This window comes from Capricornis sumatraensis, chromosome 1 (genome assembly GCF_032405125.1).
Source record: "Capricornis sumatraensis isolate serow.1 chromosome 1, serow.2, whole genome shotgun sequence".
NCBI lineage: Eukaryota > Metazoa > Chordata > Mammalia > Artiodactyla > Bovidae > Capricornis > Capricornis sumatraensis.
This window is the reverse complement of record NC_091069.1, coordinates 128,164,111-128,185,319: the sequence shown is the minus strand read 5'-3', so window position 1 is coordinate 128,185,319 and position 21,209 is coordinate 128,164,111.

Here is a 21,209-nt window from a genome sequence, read left to right as displayed (position 1 = left end):
CTCCAGCAAAGTGCAGCTGCTGCTCCTTACCTTGGAGGAGGGGTATCTCCTCACCACCGCCCCTCTTGACCTTGAACGTGGAGTATCTCCTCTAGGCCCTCCTGCACCTGCACAGCCACTGCTCCTTGGGGGTGGGGTAGCTCCTCCTGGCCGCCACCCCTGACCTCGCATGTGGGGCAGCTCCTTCGGCTGCTCCTAATTTATCTGATGGAGAAGTGATCGATCAAGTTAATCAAAGCACTGTCTTGATCCCTTGAAACATGAGTTTCTAGATCTGTTTTAAATTTCCAAGAGGTCTCAGTCTGGATGACCAAAGGAGGTCTTGATCATGGAAAGCTTTGCTCTAGGATTAGGTGATTAACTTTGGTCAATGTTGCTTCCTTAAGACATCAGTCGTGGGAAGGAATTTCCTACCTCCTTCAAAGTCAGAATCCTTGGTGTCTGCTTATGCATGATAGAATAGACCTGGATCACAGGAAATGTTAACCCAGATCTGAAATGTCAGCACATTACAGATGTGTCTAGAACCAGGCAAACTGTTTCCTTTCTCAGAGAGGTGATTTCTACCATAAACTAAAAAAATAGAAATAAAAAAGTAAACTAAGTCATTGGTAATCAGCAGTGGACCTCATAAATTACTGCATATCTCTAATCATCTTCAGGGACATTCCACCACTATGTGGTCCTATATCATATTATCATGTTGGCCAGACAAAACATGGCCTAGAAACTCCATTAGGGTTCTTGAGCACACATTTTTTAAGGCTGGTCCTGGGGTAGTGCTCTTGCTTAGACCCAAGGTTCTTGTAAGACTAGATTCATTAAACAGATCAGGATCTTGTCTAGACAAATGATGATGAGTCCTTGCTTGAAGGCACCTTGCTGGAGGAAGGACACCAGTCTAATGGCATTCAGCATTGCTAAGGGATGTCTGGGTGTCTGCCTTTCATCCACTGTCCTTCCAGACCCAGACAAGGTTGTAGGTGCCCCGAATATCCAATAATCCATGCACCAGAGAAGCAGGAAGAGGCCATAGTACCTGGATGATGTGTCTAATTTGGCGTGATCTAAGGAACTGGAGAATATAGAAGAGGAGGCTAAGTTCCTAATGATTTCTGCCAATTCACCGAAACCAGGTGTGGAGAAATAACAGACAGTATCATGTGACCTCAGCATGAGACTGAAGCAGGGCCCCAGGATGGGTCATCTGAGTGTGCAACCTAGGCTTGGGTCACAGAAGAACGATGGCTGCCCTGAAGTGGGACTTCTGCATAGCAGCTGCATAAATGGATGATGACAGGAGATGAGAAATGACTTTCGGGCAACCAGAGAGAAGGCATTTGACAGATAGAAGAGCACCCCAACCAGGCTCTGATAGCAGGGATCTGGGAGGTGACTGTAGCTGCCAAGTAAACTGAAAGTGAGAGAGCATTCAGACCCTGCATGAACCCCAGAGAACAGAATGGACCTGCAGAGGCAATTCCAGGGTTGATACTCCAGGGGTCACAGCAACTAGAGAGCATTCTTTTACCATCTGAAATGATCTTAGTTCTTTCCTTTTCCCATGTATAATCTTCCCATGCTGTCAGCAAGAGGAAAGTGTTCCTTCTTTTAAACAATAAAAATTGTGCCTAACTTCAGCTAGTTAGTTACCTGTCTTATTGTAACACTTACTTTATAAACAGAATTCCCTCTCCTCCTCCCCAATAGTATTAGTTGCTTCTTTTTGTTTTCATTTTTGTACCCAGAGACTCATTTTAGGCAAGGTCTCACTGTGTATCAAAGAATGCCAATTTCTGACTTCTTTGCCAAAAAAATTCTTGCCAAATGGAGATCAGTTTTGAAAAACCAAAGATAAATGTACATATCTTAAAGATTTAATTGTATTATTTCCCTCTTTATACTTTGATTACTTTGACAGATGGGACCTTCACAATATACTCATTGTTCAGCTGGAAACCCCATGAAGCTGTAACCTGAACCCTTTGTCCTCAGGCCACTTGAAGGCGGCTCCATCCAAGGGTGTCTGTGGACCCCAACAGAGAGAAGGGGGAAGAGTCATTAAGCCCCTTGAAATTGCTTTTAGTGCACTGGAAAGTGGTCAGGCCATTTCAGGCCATTGCAGTGTGGCAGAATGCCCAACTGCCTACGTCAAGCAGTGTTTATAAATTAGAAATTACCAGCCATTTGGTTCCTTGCTGATCGTTTCGAGTCCTGGAAGACTGTGCCGACGTGCCTGGGGCAGTCTTGTTACTGGACCAAACAAAGCGTAGCTCTTGGTTAATCAGTCATGATTTGTCTATCTGGTGGTATGATTGGAAAAGACTTGAAAGTGCAGGTCTCTTCAATTGCAGTGCTATGTGCCTAATTATTCCAACTAAAAGCAATCATGAAAATAGTTATTTGAAAGTTCTGTTGCCAAGCACAGAAATTGATCATAAAATTCAGAGACAGAGATAGTCCCATGTGATTATCTCCAGATATATCTTACTCACACGGTCAAAAAAGATTTGCTGAGTACCTACTATGTGTCAGACACGAAGCACCTCCTTCACTTGCCATTTTTTCTAATTGACTCATTATTAAGTACTTGAAACTATTTTAAACCTTTTATGTATATGAACAGATTCAATCTTTAAAGCAACCCTGGGAGAAAGATATGCTTAATGATCCTCTTTTACAGTCGAAGAAACAAGGTCAGATGGTTATGCAAGCTATCCGGCGGGTGGGGCCCACAGCCAGCAAACTGTGGAGCTGTGACATGAATACAGCAGAAATCAATCAACTTTGGTTTTTCTAGATGTCTTGACTACGTGCCCACCGGTGGTGAAACTGGGGGCTAATGACAATGGCAGCCTCTAGATATTCTTACAGTTTCTGGTACATTCCTGTGACCAGTCCAGACAATCCTTACTAGGCCTGCCTTTTCCTCTCCAGGGAGGCTGGAGCAACTGGAAACCAGCAGCCGCCCATCCCCAGCCCAGGCCTGTAACCCTTGAATGTGATCCATGTCCACATGGTTGGATGTAATGTCCCTGAAGTCAGGCCACCTTCCTCAGTCTCCCCCTCACTCCTTGTCATCTTGAAAACCAGTCCTGCCATGACTTTCCCATTCACTTCCTAGCCCGGTAGCAGACCCCTGCTAAGTGCTTTGTTGTCATTGGAGATGAGAATAGAGTGCGAGGATGAGAAAATATTTTGACCAAAGGCTAAATGGCCAGAAAGAAACAGTGAAATAGACATCAATTAAATGTGGCAGCTTGAACACATACGTTTATCTCCCAAAAGCCCCAGAATGACAAGATCCAAGAGAAGAGCAGATAAAAAAGCAGATGAGTCATGGGCAAGTGGTAACTCAAGACGATTTGACCTTTCTGGAAATTCACATGGCTGATGGAGAGAAGCCAAGGGCAATCACAGAACCCTAAAGATTCAGGAACTGGAGGCATCAGGCAACACAGAAAGAGGAGGTGGACAGGAGTCTATCCCCAGGTGGACTGATCGAAAACACATAGGGAATTGTTGGATCCACTGATGCCTTTCCTCATTTACACAGTTGATCAGTTGTCCTTCCAGACTCCAGGAGAAATGAAGTTATCATCAAGAGTCTCATCAACGTGAAGCTCTGGCCTGGTGGACACCAGACATGCTGTCTGCAGAAGGAAGGCCAGCACTAAAAATGAAGGCATTAAGTAATCGTCTGCATTCTAAAGGGTGACATGCCTGGGCCACACTTCCTCCTACCTTCTCCCAGAGATCCCCAATCACAGCAGCCAGACTTATATCCTTCTTGGCAGGAGAACAGAGGATCAGTTTCAGCAGAATTTACTAGTCTGAGAGAAGACATTTGGAATCCACAAACCTGGTCTTCCTTAGCTTACTCTGATCCTTACTCTGAAATGGAATGATATTCTAGTGATTTGAGAAAAATCAAGGAAGACAAATTATTCAGGCAATGGGATGAGAGAGAAGCTAAGGGAATTCTCGAGCTGTAATTAAAGGAAAGTCCCAGGAATATAACTGTGCCGAGAGTAATGGAGTGACAAATACAGATCAGAATGGGAAAACAGAGGGTTCTAGGAGGCATTTACCAAGAAAACTGTAAAATCACTATGCTCAGCTGCATTCTTAGTTTAGGGCCTAAGAAAACAGATTATGGTACATTAACAACAGAGTCATTATATAGTTATTATATATGTCAAAATAATTATATATAGTCATATGTAATCATTATGCTCAAATAAATGCAGTAATTGTTAAATCCAGGAAAAACTAAGAGTTACACAAGTAAGGATGGGTAACTATATATACATTGATAACTACGAGTCTCAAAGTGAACAAAAATGATGTTTACACATGACAATGCAGATATTCAGTGCTGATTTTGAAACGTACCATGCAGGTATTATGGAATGATTGGGGGAAGGGAAGTATGCAGGGTGGCATTGACATAAGACTACTAAATCCTAGGGCTTTTTCAGTTCAGTTGTTCAGTCGCATCTGACTCTTTGCGACCCCATGGCCTTTTTTAGAAGGATGTAAATAGAAAATTGATAAAAACGGAAAAAGAAGTCTAGAACTTGTTTTAGTTAAAAGAATGATATCACTTGCCTTTTTAAACTAAGTGCATATATTAGATGGAAAGAAAAATGAGGTGAGAAACAAAGAGAAATAAAGAGCAGGGGAGCAGGGAGAAAGAGAGGAAATGAGAGAGAAAAGGACAGGGTGTAAGGGAGGGAAGAAGAAGAAGGAAGAGGAAAGATGGGAAGAATGTAGCTTCTCATTAGAAAGGTTTCCAATCAACCAGTACCTAGAGCTTTAGGTTTCTAAAGGATGGAGGGATGAGTACACCAGGGCAGTCAGGGCAGGTGTGATTTAGACTAGTGGTGAGGATTGTGGAGAGGGATTACCTAGCTGGGAGGCACAGTGTGAGAAAGTCACTGAAGCAAGCCTTCACACAGTGCTTTCAAGGCTTCTGGTAGCCTATTGAAAAATGCCTTCATGTAACATGCAAAGACACCCCTCAAGATTTGGTAATCATTTAAGGGTGAGTGATGGTATACAGGCATTTTATCTTTATGATGCTGCAAATTTCCTAGTTTAAAAAGAATAGTAAATGGTACTTTCTTAAAGAAGATACAGCCCCACCCACAGCTGAAGGGATGCTGAACAGATAATGGTCATCTGCTGATGTGAAGGGTGTTTCTTCTTCCCACTGGACACAGTCCATGCCTGGGCACATGGGCTGATGAAAAGAATATAAATAGAATGTCAGTCCCTTCATGCCCTCTTGGCTGAGTGACTTTAAATTTCCCCTCCAGGTCCCTGATCCATAGTCTGCAGCCTGATCTGGGGGGATCAGAAACCTTAGCTTGTGAGTCAGCTGAAGAAGGGAATGTATCTGCTTATCCCTTTCCTGCTGTAGGTGTTCAGGTACCATGTAACATTCAGCTGTGAGAAGTAGGAAGCACTAAGTGGGCATGAGTCTAGAACTTTTAATCTGATCCTGCACTAGATGTTTCAGTTGATAAAATGAGATTATATTGCACCTAATAGTGACTGGGTGAGATTTATTATGAAATTCTCAAGGTATCATCCAAGTGGCAAGCAAAAACAAGTTTCCAGCTAAGGCCTAAATGGACAGTGGACAAGAAATCAAAATTGTTTTCTATGTCCAGCTGGTTCATCAAAATGGTTATGAAATGATCTTTTTTACATTAATGGAAGTATATCTGTTACCATTGGCTAGAAGAATAGGATAATCATATCTGACTGTAATGTTGAATATGATGCCTTAATACTTAAATATTTTCCAGCAAAACAGTACCACAACTTTACATACCCAATGAGTAATTCAGATGTTATAAAAATTTAGCATGATAAATGGAGAACGTCAAGTAACTCTACAGTGGTATCATATCACTTGAACAAACTTAATTTTGAGTTTCCTCAATGTGTTTCACTTAAATAAAAAAGAACCTTGATGTATACATCAGGATGTTTTGAATTCATGCATACATACATTTCTTAAAATATCGACAATGTTCCAGAAGGATCTCAAGAGTGCAATGAGTTTTGGAGTTTCCACCATCTTTTGACAAAGATGCATGGGCCCCCATATGGGTTTGGTTTTGTAAACATATCTTTCAGTTCAGTCGCTCAGTCCTGTCTGACTCTTTGCCACCCCACGGACTGCAGCACGCCAGGCTTCCCTGTCCATCACCAACCCCCTGAAATATAATTCACACGTCATAAAATTCACCAAATAGAATGGTTTAATATATACAGAAAGTTGAGTAGCCATCATCACAATCTAAGTTTAACATAGTCCCCTTGTGCTCTCCCCACCCTCCCACCCACGCCCATTTCCTTTGCCAGCTTGGAGTCACACTTCAGCAGCCGCCCATCCTCAGCCCAGCCCTGTATCTCCTGAGTGTGATCCATACCCATGTCTTAGGCACCCCAGTCTACATTCTGGCCCTATACAGTTGCATATTCTGGATTTTCACGTAAATAGAATTGTAATGGTGGTAGTAGTTTCAATCTCTAAGTTGTGTCCGAGTCTTTTTGACTCCATGGATTGTAGCCCGCCAGGCTCCTCTGTCCATGGGATTTCCTAGGCAAGAATACTGGAGTGGGTTACCATTTCCTACTCTAGGGCATCCTCCTGACCCAGGGATCAAATGAACCCAGGTCTCCTGCATTGCAAGTGGTCTCCTGCACTGCAGAATTCTTTACTGACTGAGCCACCAGGGAATCTTGAGAATTGTAATAAGGAGGAACAAATCTGATTCCATATTGGATTTATTTCTTTTACTTTAACCTTTTTATTCTATTGCTTTTGCTACAAATTAGTCACTAAAAGGATCTCAACTATAGCTTCAAGTATACATAATGGTCCATCTTTGGAAAGGGAAGGAATCCTGCCTCCCATGCCTGAGCTTTAAGCTAAAATACCTTTGTTAAGCTCTTAGGAAACATCCTGACCAGGCCCACCTATGAATGGCCACAGGAAAGAAGAAATCAACACATCCCCTCAGAAATCTGGCCGGAATCAGGAAATATTTTCAAAAACTTATCACCTGTTTTTGCTTTACCCCCTTACTTCCCCATCTTTGTTCTATAAAAGAAAACAGCATCCAAACCTGGCTAAGATGACTCTTGGGACACCAGTCCACCATCTTATTGGTCTGCTGAATTTCCAAATAAAGTTGCTGTTCCTTGCCCCAACAACTCATCTCTCAATTCATTGACCAGTCATGCTTGGACTCAGTAACAGAATCATACAATATGTGATCTCTGGTGATTGCCTTCTTTTACTGCACATGTTTTCAAGGTTTATTCCAGTTGTGTGTGTGTGTGCATTAGTAGCTCAATCTCAGTCGTGTCTGACTGTGCATGTATTAGTAATTTATTCCTTTTCATTGCTGAGAAATATCCTACTGTATGTGCTAGAGGAAGCACTGACTGAAACCACCCATGCTGGTCAGGCACCACAGAAACTATTTGCATGAGCTTATTTTACTGCAAGAGATCCTAGTAAGGAACTCAGAACTAACAAGCCACCACCAATTAGAAGAATTTTGAAAAAGTCAAAAGGAGACAAGAGATGCCAGTCCATATGTCCTTCCAAAATTCTTCTCACTGGAATTCAGCTTGACTAAGCGATGTGCTCGCTACCAGGAAATACCTTGAGTCAGAATGATTGGCCAGAGATGATCAAGAAACTAATCCTATCACCATGAAACCTGAAACTGTGAGCCATGTGGCAGAGCAGTTCTCCTGAGTTATCTTACCTGCCTGCTCTCTACCAGGGTACCCCCCTCCCAATAAAATCTCTTGCTTTGTCAGCATGCGTTTCTCCTCAGACACTTCATTAAAGTGTTAGACAAGAGCCCGCTCATGGACCCTAGAAGGGTTCCCTCTTCCTGCAACATACGAACATACCATATTTTCACCAGTAAAGGAATACTTGGTAATTCCCGCTTTGGGGCTTCTATTAATAATGCTGCTGTGAACATTCATGCACATGTTTTTGTGTGGCTATATCTTTTCATTTCTCTTGGGTATATATCTAGAAATAGAACGGCTCTGTTATAGAAAAGTTAAACATTGTATCTCTGTGTTTTAAAGAACTTCTTCCTGGGATCTTCCTGGACCAGGGATTGAACCGGTATTCTCTATATTGCAAGGCAGATTCTTAATGATGAGACCACCAGGGAAGCTCCAACACTCACTGTTTTTCTTCTTTGATTGTCCTGAGCGCCTCCCTCCCTGCCTGCCTTCCTCCTTCCTTCCTCGCTCCCCACCTCTTTCCCTCCCTTTCTTTCTTCTTCCTTCTGTTTTGTTATTTGACTAGTGTCTCAATATGGTTTTCATTTGTGTTTCCCTAGCGGATAATGATATTGGGCATTTCTCATGTGCTTCTCAGCAATTTGCACAGCTCCTTTGCATGGCTATTTAAATCCCTTTTAAATAGGATTTTTAAAACATATTTTTACATTGAATTATCTATCCTGTTATTGATTTGTGAGAATTCTTCATGTACTGTAAATAGTAGCTCCTTACCAAATATACGATTTGTATCTCAATGTCTTACCTTATCATTTTCTTTATGGTACAACTTGTGGCACAAAACTTTTTCCATTTTGATACAATCCAATGTACCTGCTTTTTCTTTTATTGTTTATTACTTTGCCAACAAAGGTCCATTAGTCAAGGCTATGGTTTTTCCAGTAGTCATGTATGGATGTGAGAGTTAGACTGTGAAGAAAGCTGAGCACTGAAGAACTGATGCTTTTAAACTGTGGTGTTGGAGAAGACTCTGGAGAGTCCCTTGGACTGCAAGGAGATCCAACCAGTCCATTCTAGAGGAGATCAGTCCTGGGTGTTCTTTGGAAGAACTGAGGCTGAAGCTGAAACTCCAGTACTTTGGCCACCTCATGCAAAGTGTTGACTCATTGGAAAAGGCTCTGATGCTGGGAGGGATTGGGGGCAGGAGGAGAAGGGGATGACAGAGGATGAGATGGCTGGATGGCATCACTGACTTGATGGACGTGAGTTTGAGTGAACTCTGAGAGTTGGTGATGGACAGGGAGGCCTGATGTGCTGTGATTCATGGGGTCACAAAGAGTCAGACACAACTGAGTGACTGAACTGAACTGAATTGATGTGAGTTTTTATTAACAATCACTTAATTTTGGTTGGATTAAAAGATACTCTCAAAAGAAAGATAACTTGTAAAATTTAAGAAAGAAGAGAAAAAATTTTCATTTTGGGGGATAACTGGCAGAAATTGCCCAGAATATGTCAGGAGACCACTATTCTGGTCTCCTCTGCGCTATGATTTATTGATTACCTTGGTTGGGTGAACAATTACCCTATCAGAGGATGTGTTCATCTGTCTTTAAAGTGGGGAAAATAATAATATATGGACATTTCACATAGAACTCAACAAGTATTTACTGACATCTATGATGTGCAAAACTCTATTAATGCTGGTCTTAGATGGATCAGGGAATACTGGAGAGGTTCAATGCTGAGCATATATTGCAACGGATCTCATCAATGGTGTGCTAAATTATAAAGAAAATGTTACTCAAGTTTGGTCATTTCATTTAAGACATATTGGTTTGGCCAAAAAGTCCATTCTAATTTTGGCAAGAAAGCATGCTATCTTTATGAACCTACCCACTCAAAATAAGACTGTAAATGTCACGTTACTTCAGTCAGTATTTTTCTGGTATATCATAATGATGAAAAAGTTATAACCATTTAATTATTAATTTCTCACAAGAAACATCCATCAGATCCAGAAAACTGTCTCCTGTAGGGAATGAACTCGAGCTAGATCATCAGCAAGCAGTAAGAAAAGTCAATACTTTCGTATGCCTAATATGTCTTGGTCTGTAGCACACATGATGTAAAGTTCACAGTGACTCTGCAAGGCAAGTGTAGTTACCCTTCTCCTACAGATTAAGTAACTGAGGCTCAGAGAGGTAATTTAAAAGGCGTCAGGTTGAGAGTCAGTGAGGTGGTAAAGTGAGATTCAAGTTTATATCATGACCCATCACCCATGCTTTTTCTGCTGGACTATTTCCAGCCGCAGAATTCCTGGCCTCCAGCCCTTCTTAAGACTGGTTCAGGCCGCCTCTAGATGAGAAGATAATGTGTTAAGACACTGAATGCTTACTTGGAGATTTTAGTCCTCTTCAGTAAGAATCAATTTATCAAAAACTGGAGCAAGCTCAAAAGTTCCATTTTTGGATGATACTAGTGCAATCACCAAGAGTGGCTCCTCCTTCAATACTAATAATTGCCAAAGTAGTAAAGCCCTCCGGTTCTGATTGCCAGTGTTTCTTTGGAATGATATTCCATCCTGCATTCATTAAAAGGTCACGTGACTTCTCTCCTGACCTCTGACACTGAGCTCTGACCTTTCCATGGACTGTTTGGGGAACACCTCCTGGCACTGAGCATATTTCCTGCACTATTCTATGTTCTCTGTCTCTTAAGAAAAGATAGTGTAACGTCCTTTGTAAAGCCTAAGAAATCAAACTGTCTGGTTATTCACTCTGTCCTAAAATATCATACATGTTTTTAGTGTGACAGAAGTGTGTCTGGTGATGGGAAGCCAAACATAGCCTGCAAAACCTCCTGTAAGAATCTGGAGGAAAACTGAAATCTGGGAGCAATCTGGGAAGCCAAGTTTGTGACCATAAACCTATTATGCCGCTTGATAGGAACTAAGCACCTTCTCAGAGACAGTCCTAAACGGAAACCTGGGGTTGACAGGAGGCCAGCCAGACTATTCAAAGCCTTACATTTCCTGAAGGCCTTCCAGATGATTCCTAGCCATTACATCACGGTCTCTTGGGATTTCCATGTTTAGGTACTTTCCTTAAAAAACACTGACATCTGCCTATGTGTGAGTGCATGCTAAGTCGCTTCAGTCATGTCCAGCTCTTTGTAACTCTATGCACTGTAGTCAGCCAGGCTCCTCTGTCCATGGGCTTCTCTAGGCAAGAATGCTGGAGTGGGTTGCTGTGCCCTCCCCCGGGGATCTTCCCGACCCAGGGATCAGACCCTCGTCTCTGCACTGGCAGGCAGGTTCTTTACCACTAGTGCTACCTGGGAACCCCAATATCTGCCTATATTCATACTTTATCTGTTTCTTGCTGGGGTCCATTTAGCATGTGTTTCCTCATATCTCCGCATCAGTTGAAGTTTTTGAAAATAGATTACCTGGTATCTTATCCTTCTCTACAGCACCTCCCCTCGTCAAGAACCCCCTCCCTCAGCACGGTCCAGACTCCCATTATTTGTGAGTTGAAAGAGGCTGATCTGTGATGCCAGAGGCCAACCAAAGCCTCAGGTATCCTTTCCCCTTTGTAGCCCAAGTGACTGGGTCTTTAGGCTTCCACACCTTTGCTCACCACCAGACAAAGGTAATCTGGCAAGGGTGGGCCCTTGAGCAAACCGGCCACACTCTGCAGCTGAGCTTGACTCTGACAGGGCTGCCAACTGGAGTTTCCCTGCTCATCATTTGCCCTGGAGCTGAGAGAGAATCAGGATTGTACATAAGAGTGACTACCACTCCCCACATCACCCCATAACATGTACTCCTGTTTACCACACAAGAATGAATGCCTACTGAAATTTCACCTTTCAGACATTCATTTTAAAGCAAATATATCTGAGAAATAACCCTTAAGTTGGGCTTCCCAGGTGGGGCTAGTGGTAAAGAACTAGCCTGCCAGTGCAGGAGATGCAAGGCACTTGGGTTCGATCCCTGGGTTGGGAAGATCTGCTGGAGGAGGGCATGGCAACCCACTCCAGTATTCTTACCTGGAGAATCCTACGGACAGAGGAGCCTAGCAGGCTACAGTCCGTAGGGTTGCGAAGAGTTAGACAGGACTGAAGCCACTTAGCACGCATGCATGCATTCAACCCTTAAGTTGGTACAATCTATTGATTTCCTAGCAAAACAGCTTTATACCTTTCCCCAAAAAAGTTTCAGAAAGGATCAAGTATGCCTGAGACATAGGAGTTAAGGATCATGGTGGAGCAGGAGAGTGGACACCAAGAAGTGAGCTGACCCACCTTCACATGGTGAAACTAGAACTCAGTTCCTCCTCCAAGCCCTTCCTCTGACCTTTTCTCACCCGAGCATTTGAGAGTTGTTAGACAGAGGAGCCTGGTGGGCTACAGTCCACAGGGTCGCAAAGAGTCAGACATGACTGAGCAACTAACACAGAAAGCACAGGAATTCTTCCCAGATGGCTCAGCAATAAAGAATCCACCTGTCAATGCCAGAGATGCAGGATCGAAGCGTGGGTTGAGAAGATTCCCTAGAGAAGGAAATGGCACCCCACTCCAGTATTCTTGCCTGGAGAATCCCATGGACAGAGGAGCCTGGCGGGCTACAGTCCATGAGGTCACAAAGAGTTGAACATGGCTGAGCGACTAAACAAAGGACTCTGCCAGCACAGACAGAGTATGTCTCTTTAATGTACAAAATGGTGCCTGCAGCCTGAAAGAATCATTTATTTGCCTTCACTCGTAAACAGAATAGAGCTGTGGTGGCAGGGGATTGAGCTCATTGCTATGCGTGCATAGACTGTGAGGAATAATGGTTTACTAGTGTGGGAAAAACACAAAACAAGCACTCTCCAACCTCCCTAAATCTTATTTCTTCATCGCTCAGGTGGGGATAATGAATCCTGCTTGCTTATTTCCCAGCGTGGCTGTGAAATTTTAAGACGAGCCAGTGGAGTGTACAGTATATTCTTATTTAACAACAGTCAAGCACTTATTTTAGAACTTCCTCCAGACCTAGTAATAATTAAAATATTAAAGAACCAAAACTGCTTGAGTTTCAACCACTCTGGAAGGAATCCAGCTGTAAATTCTGATCTAGCTGTACCATCAGCCTCTCCTGGGTGAAAACTAGACTTAGCTTCAGGGTAAAGACCACTTCCCAAATCCTCCATACATTTACCTTCATGGATATAACATTGACTAGAATGTGTTTATCTTATTTATTTTTTTAATTGGAGAAAAATCGCTCTACAATGTTCTGTCATTTTCTGCCATACAGCAACACAAATCAGCCATAAAATCACACATATAACACCTCCTTCTTAAGCCTCCCTCCCTTCCTCCCATCCCACCCCTCTCAGTTCAGTTCAGTTCAGTCGCTCAGTTGTGTCTGACTCTTTGCGACTCCATGAATCACAGCACCCCAGGCCTCCCTGTCCATCACCATCTCTCAGAGTTCACTCTCAGACTCACGTTCATCAAGTCAGTGATGCCATCCAGCCATCTCATCCTCTGTTGTCCCCTTCTCCTCCTGCCCCCAATTCCTCCCAGCATCAGAGTCTTTTCCAATGAGTCAACACTTTGCATGAGGTGGCCAAAGTACTGGAGTTTCAGCTTCAGCATCATTCCCTCCAAAGAAATCCCAGGGCTGATCTCCTTCAGAATGGACTGGTTGGATCTCCTTGCAGTCCAAGGGACTCTCAAGAGTCTTCTCCAACACCACACTTCAAAAGCATCAATTCTTCGGCATGCAGCTTTCTTCACAGTCCAACTCTCACATCCCACATGACCACTGGAAAAACCATAGCCTTGACTAGATGGACCTTTGTTGGCAAAGTAATGTCGCTGCTTTTCAATATGCTATTTAGGTTGGTCATAACTTTTCTTCCAAGGAGTAAACGTCTTTTAATTTAGGTCATCACAAAGCACCAGGCTGGGCTCCCTGTGTTACATTGCAACTTCTCACCAGCTATCTATTTTACAAGGTAGTGGAGAAGGAAATGGCAACCCACTCCAGTGTTCTTGCCTGGAGAACCCCAGGGATGGGGGAGCCTGGTGGGCTGCCGTCTATGGGGTCGCACAGAGTCAGACATGACTGAAGCAATTTAGCAGCAGCAGCAATGTGCATTTGGTGGTGCTACTTTCTCTGTTCGTCCCACTCTTTGTCTAATTGAAGCTCACTAGGCTTAGAAATTACTCTGGACTCTTGTTCAGGAATGCTTTGTGTTTTTCTATTGGATTTATTTTACGAAGATAATTCCTGTTTTGGAGAAGGAAATGGCAACCCACTCCAGTACTCTTGCCTGGAGAATCTCATGGATGGAAGAGCCTGGAGGGCTACAGTTCACGGGATCACAAAGAGTCAGACACGACTGAGCGACTTCACTCACTAATTCCTGTTTATCAGGTTTTGAATAAATGATGTTTCTCCCGGGACTGTCAATCCCATTTTCTATGGAGCATCTGATATACCTCAGATACTTACAAAGTTTAAAATTATTTTTAGGACATAAATATTTAGAACAAAAGAAAAAAGATGCTCAAAGAAAGATAACAATGACAACAAAAGCAAGAACAGTGGCAATGAAGCAGCATGTCGAATGTAAAGCAGGTGGCAAAGAGAACTGGCATTAAAATAACACATGGCCCAGGAGTCTCGAGAGAGAGTCAGACTACTGGCACTAAATGTTGATTCTTCAGTAATTACGGAGCTCAGTGACCTGAGAAAGAATCGGCATTGAGCAAGCTTACCTCAGTCATGCTTCCCACCCCTGTGTTCACGCCAGCTGGGGGCCCTGGGCTGGCTTAAGTTCTCGCAAGAATCTCATACCAGTGTAAACATTTACATAATACAGGCTATTTATCTTGGCTCCAAAAAGATGCAAGCATCTTTCAGAGTTCACATGATATCAAAAACATGTTTAAACTTGGGCTATCAGTGTCCTAAAATTACCCCAGAGTAATGCATCGGTGGTGATTCAGGATTTTCTTTTTGTGCTAACGATTCCTCACTCCTATTGGGGGCAGGAGAAGGGGACGACAGAGGATGAGATGGCTGGAGGCATCATGACTCGATGGACGTGAGTTTGAGTAAACTTTGGGAGTTGGTAATGGACAGAGAGGCCTGGCATGCTGCGATTCATGGGGTCACAAAGAGTCAGACACGACTGAGCAACTGAACTGAAATGAACATATCATTCACTCTTTTACATTTTGTTGAATAGGAAGTAGAATGGGTAGGAAGCATAACTCACAGATCAGAATTCTGACTGTGCACTTGCGTGCTAAGTCGCTTCAGTTTTATCCAACTCTTTGTGACCCCATGGACTGTAGTCTGCTAAGCTCCTCTGTCCATGGAATTCTCCAGGCAAGAACACTGGAGTGGTTTGTCATTCCCTTATCCAGGGGCTCTTCCTGACCCAGGGATCGAACCCAGGTCTCCTGCATTGCAGGCAGAATCTTTACTGTCTGAGCCACAAAGGAAGCCCAGTCAGAATTTACAGCTGGATTTCATTCAGAGTGGTTGAAACCCGAGCAGTTTTTGTTAATATTTTAATCGCTACTAGGACTAAAGAAAATTCTAAAATAAGTGTCTGACTTGTTAAACAATATACTGTACAGTCCATTCAAAGGGCAGATCTGGATATATGCATCCTTAATCATAGCTCTATAGTACCAAGGGCTGACCTGCAAGGAATTATCATCATGCTGTCCTTCCTGTAAAAAAATTGATGCTAATGACCACCTGACAGTAGGGCCTACGTAGTGACTTGTTTTTTCAAGGGTGCTGGGTTCTGCTACTCTCTCCTGACCTCTCAATGAGAGCAATGAAGGAAGAGGCCAGAGTGCAGCTACAGAAAGAAAATGCATTGCTCTGGCCTCATTAACACCGAACTCAAACCAAGTGAGTCAAACAGCTTAGAGAAACAATTCCCTTTTCAACTCCCAGGTAAGGTGAATCTGTGAAAATTGCCTATGGACTTGGTGCCAAACTAGGTAAACAATAAAAACAGAGAGCTGGTTCCTCATCCCTGAAAGATGAAAAGTCTCAAATTGAGGGGGAAGGAGGAAATCCAATTTTTAAAAAGTAATCTCCAAATTTAAATGTATAAAAGTTGAGTGAATGTGATATTGAGTATGTAGATAAAATTGCTGTAACCATCAGTAAAATTTTTCAACTCTAAAAATTGTATGATTCTAAAAAAATCTATGCAAAGATATATTTTCTTTGTGAAACCTGTAGACCTCCCCTTTTCGTAGAAAAGAAGTTTCCTTCCTCTTTAGACATAGGCATTCACCTTTCATTCATTCATTCCCCAGACATTTATGGAGCAGGACATTGCTAGTGTGTGAAAATGAGTAAATTGTAGTTGTTTTCTCGTCCTCAAGAAACTTACCAGGGAAACAAGAATGGGTCGTTAATTAACTCATCAATATGCCTTATGGAAAGTTTAACAAATGGACACACATTCTCTAGTTTGTCAACACACCAGCATGAAATGTCACAAAGAGTTGCGAAGCATCAGGCTCAGTCTTCATCTCCGGCTCAGTCTTCATCTCCAGCACAGACTGAACATGTTTCTCTCAGAATAATGACATATTTCCATGGTGTGTTTTTATGAATGTAGCATGAATGTAGCTTATCTCTACATAACTTTCCTTAACACCTGCATGTGAGCTAAGCCACTTCACTCGTGTCTGACTCTTTGCAATCTACAGACCTATGGACTATAGATCCATGGCTCCCCTGTCTATGCGATTCTCCAGGCAAGAATATTGGGGTGGGAGGTGTGCCCTCCTCCAGAGTATCTTCCCCACCCAGGGATAGAATCCACGTCTCTCAGATCTCCTGCTTCGGCAGGCGGATTCTCTACCACTAGCGCCACCTGGGAAGCCCCTTGACACCTATAGATGTTCCATAATAAGGATTAACACCACAAACACAAGAATAATTTTCTTTTATGGCAGAGTCTATACTATAATCAATAGAGCATAGAATGGCTTGTCACTTAGAAAATATGTAAGTCATGGTTGTTGTTGTTTAGTCTCTCAGTCGTGTCTGACTCTTTGTGACCCTGTGGACTGCAGCCCGCCAGGCTCCTCTGTCCATGGGATTTCCCAGGCAAGGATACTGGAGTGGGTTGCCATTACCTTCTCCAGTGTAATTTCCTGATCCTGGGATCAAACCTACATCTCCTACATTAGCAGGAAGGTTCTTTACTGCTGAGCCACCAGGAAAGACCCTTACAGGGATTTAAAACAATATGCCTTGGTCATTTTAAAGTAACATAAATGTTAAAATACATGCTGAGTAATTCCAGGAGGATTTTTTTTTTTTTTGGTAGTAGTATAACTTAAATGGTTCTTAATTTTAAAATGTAGTTTTGGCCAAGATTTAATGTTGAAAAGTGGCTATTCAGCATGCAAGAGATCATAAGTACACTTCATAAGAATTTTTATTATAAAGCAGCATGCATTTTAAAAATTGTTATTTACACAAAAGGCCCTAATGGATATAATAGTTTATCAGATCAATAATCAATGTTCTTAAAAGTCACTTAATTCAAATTTATGTAATCTGCATTATGAAAAGATCTTATATACATATTTACATCATAACTCCTAGTGGTTTTTTCATAACTATTTCTGTCCCTAATGTCATCTTATGCACCATGATGATGGAAATACTTTCTAAGACAAACACTACTAGAATATCAAAAGATATTATTGCATAAACAAGTACATTGGAAGTCACTGAAGATGGTGATAGTGTCACTAAAATGAAAGTATTCAGTTGAGTCTCCTTTCTTGTAATTTTCCTAATTATGACCTCTAATGGGTCAACCACAGTGTGAGGAGAACAAGAAAATTCAAAGAAAATTGTAAAAGAGTTCACAACAAAATGTTTCTAGTATCTTAGGTGTCTGTCAAAACAATGTATATGGCCTTTGTTAGTCAGTATATACTGACTATATATAAGAGAAGTATATATTCCTCTTATACTGATAAGAGGAACCAAAAGCCACCATGGCAATCTGAAATTTTCCTAGAATCTGTGGAGATTTGAATCAGCTGTGTGTTTTTCCGTTTTTACAGAGTTAACTATCGCCTATCAGTCTTATAAAACTGGTACCAGTTCAATATAGCACACAGAGCCTTTGGGAAAAATAAGTAATTCATTAGATCTGTCCCCAAATCTCCAATTTATATTTTTCTTCACATTATTTGTTGTCCTTTGGGTTTTGAAAGAAGCACATATCAGTCTACTTATTTTCTTGGTTCATCTTTGAAATGCATTTTTATTCCTCCATGTTACTCACTTAATTACTGTTCTTTTTCCCAAAATAAACCCAAGGGCAATTTGATACAGCCAGACTCTTTGAGTTTCTCATAACCATATCTCTATATAGATATAGATATTTGTCCTAGCCAGTAATGAATTTGTGCCCTTTTATGTCCACTCCCAGGAGAAGGCAATGGCAACCCACTCCAGTACTCTTGCCTGGAAAATCCCATGGACAGAGGAGCCTGGTAGGCTGCAGCCCATGGGGTCGTTAAGAGTTGGACACGACTGAGTGACTTCACTTTCACGTTTCACTTCACGCATTGGAGAAGGAAATGGCAACCCACTCCAGTGTTCTTGCCTGGAGAATCCCAGGGACAGAGCAGCCTGGTAGGCTGCCGTCTATGGGGTCGCACAGAGTTGGACATGACTGAAGCAACTTAGCAGCAGCAGCAGCATGTCCATTCCCAACCTATGCACAGGCAACTGCTGGGAGGCAACTCTAAACCTTAAGAAATCTCTAGTTTGGGCTTACAGTTTCATTAAGGATTTCATAAAATTTGGAATTCATTATCTGTTTTTTCTTCTCTTCAAAAATAAACTCCAGTGAGTGATACTACATACAATAAAGAACAAAATGTAAAAAATTCTGATTTTTAATAACTTTCTTTTGACTTACCTCCACTCTACCCCAAGACCAAACTTTGTAATTGATGGGCTCCTCATAAATGTTACACTGTCAGTTCCTTCTTCTTCTTATTTGCTTCCTCCTTTTCACTCCTTAAGGAGCCCCGTAAATCATATGATTAACTTCCAAACCAAGGCTGGTTGATGTGAGTGTAAGAAATCTAATTGGAGTGCAATTGCCCCCCAAATGCTCTTAACATTTTTTTGCACATCTAAATGTGATCCAAATTTCAGATACAGTTTTCTATTTGACATTTATTTTCCTCGAACATACATGTGCTACATCTTTACCTAAATTGAGTTATTATCTTTTTTCTGCCCTTTTGAACTTCACAGTATGAATTAACTATTATCTTGCTGAGATAAATTCCGTTGCAGATTTTATGTATATAGAGAATATTTCCATTTCATTCAAGAAAAAATATGAGATATTATGCCCCACAGAAGAATGTATTGATCTCTGAGAGTAAAAATCACCACTATACTATTAAAAAGATTTTATTGTTAATTTCAGAAATAAAAAAGTACTTTCTTCACTTAAGGAAATATATGATCACTGTAAGAAATCAGGATCTGAAAGAACAAAAATCTGATATTCAAAATACATTACTATTAGTTTTAAAATAAAAGTAAGGAGATCCACTGGCAAAATGCAGTGATTTTGGTAGTTCCTGAGACTGCTGCTTGACCAGACATGCTTTAAAAATTCAATCAATTTGGTTCTCTCAAGCTTCTCCTATAAAATCACTTCTCCCAGCTCAAAGTTAAGTGATCATTTATGTTGGAATTAATGGGATCAAAATAAAGAAGTCATTATTATTTTTTAAGTATTTTATACTTAAAATTTAAAATAAATTCTTATTACAAGGGAGAAAAGCAGCATATTCTTTTAAATCAATAATGATACATAAATATTTACAGTGTCTAGGCTGCTTCTCAAGAAACAGCAAGAAATTTCAGTGAAATTAGCAAGAATTACAATATATCTTAACTGCAAGGTTGAGAGTAAAAGAGACAAAGTGGTAATTGCATAAAGAACTATAGGAAAATGGTTTTATCACATATAATCAGACAACCCATAGGATAGTAGATTTTTGGTTTTGATTTTTCACTATAAAGCTAAAAATGTGTTACTTCTTTTTGTTGTTGTAGGGTCTCCATTTCCTCATTTGGAGTGTTGACTTTTAGAATATATATTAGTTCAGATAATATACAAATTAGAGCCAAATTTGAGAGTTTAGGTACCAAAAGATCCTAACATTAACCTGCTTAGGGTTACTGTAGGACTTCCCTGGCGACTCAGTGGTAAAGAATCCGCCTGACAGAGCAGGAGCTGCAGGTTCAATCCCTGGGTCAGGAAAATCCCCTGAAGAAGGAAGTGGCAACTCATCCCAGTATTCTTGCCTGGGAAATCCCATGAACAGAGGAGCCTGGCAGGCTATAGTCCATGGGGTCCAAAAAGAGTCAGACATGATTTAGAGACTAAACAACAATGCCGACAACCAGGGTCACCCAGACAAGCGTAATTCTTTTACTACACTACTTGTGTGCACATTTCTGATACCTAACAGAACAGATGCTGAAAAACTGCACTTGGTCAAGGAGGCAGATTTATGTTTTCTTATGAATCTACCACATGGGAACATGGGGCCTTTGTGGTTAAAGTCATCTAGATAACAAAAAGGCAGTCTCACAAAGCAGGAAACAGACCTTGGCTCTTTTCAGGTTTGGGCTACTGGGGTTTGGAGAAAGAAACTTATGTCTCCTGCCAGACACAATTTTTAAATATTTATAACTTGGTCACCCGTTATCACTTTAAACCACTTTGTCCATGAAGGGTGACACTTGTATGGCAAGTCATATTTCATTGTTAGGTGAAAACTTTTTTGAACAAGTGAAAAGATTTGTCTTTAATGGTGATTAAATGCCTGACAAGTTAGAATCTTTACAGAGAACAGAATGAGCTAAGTGCAAACACAGGTTTCCAAAAATAAATAACAAATGAATAAAGGAGATTAATGCACCAAGTATTTCCAAATCAGGAAACCCAAAACATCTTTAAAGTAAATTTAATCATTTCTTTAGAAAACCCTACAAAATGAAAGAATAAAGATATCCCTTCAATGTAATGTATGTAATCATCAACATATTGTTCACTTCTTTGCTTTTTTTTTCTGCAGAAGCTTCCTTTCATTGAAATATTTTTACCCTGGCTGCAGATCTACTCTGTATACACTTCCATGTATTAATCAGAGCTTCAGTTCAATACAGGACCCACGAAATTTTAACTTGGTCCTTTGTGGGGTTAAATCTATTTGAATAGAAACAAAATAGCAAAACTTTATATAGAGAGAAACAAAATAAATATAAACTATATATATATAAACAAAATAGAAAACGTTTATGAGAATCATATTTG